The sequence below is a fragment of the Octopus bimaculoides genome, chromosome 11, assembly GCF_001194135.2.
Source record: "Octopus bimaculoides isolate UCB-OBI-ISO-001 chromosome 11, ASM119413v2, whole genome shotgun sequence".
Taxonomy (NCBI): Eukaryota; Metazoa; Mollusca; class Cephalopoda; order Octopoda; family Octopodidae; genus Octopus; species Octopus bimaculoides.
Window position 1 is genome coordinate 38034217 of NC_068991.1, and position 631 is coordinate 38034847.

Consider the following 631-nt stretch of genomic DNA (forward strand, 5'->3'; position numbering starts at 1 on the left):
GGAGGAGGAGGAGGAGGAGGAGGATAACAACGACGACGTCGACAATGGCAATGAAGATGACAACGACAACGAAAATGATGGTGGCAGTGGTTTTGGTGATGATGATGATATGAATGCGAATGTAAAGCAACAGAATGAGAGTAAAAAAAAGAGAAAGAAAAAAAGAAAGACGAAAGTCAAAGAAATAATTGAAATAAATTGTACAAATGAGGTAGAGAGAGAAAGAGGGAGGAGGAAGATCGGGTGTTGGGGTAGAGGAAGAGCAAGAAAGAGAGAGAATGATAACAGTGTATGTGAGATTGAGTGTAAAAGAGAAAGAGAGAGAGAGAGGGGGGTGGAGAATGAAAAGGAAGAGAGAGAGAGAATAAGAAGGAAATCGATAAGTTAAAATGCAGGGAGGGGGAAAACTGGAGGAACGAAAATAAATGACTGCGTAGTGCAAACAGGCAGAGGGCTGATTTTCCCCCTCACACACACACAAACATACACATATATATATGTGTGGGGGGAGGTTGTCTATGTATATATGCATATATGTATATATACAAAAATACGCGCGTGTGTGTGTACATATATATACGTATATATGTGTGTATGTATGTATGTATGTATGTATATATATATATATATA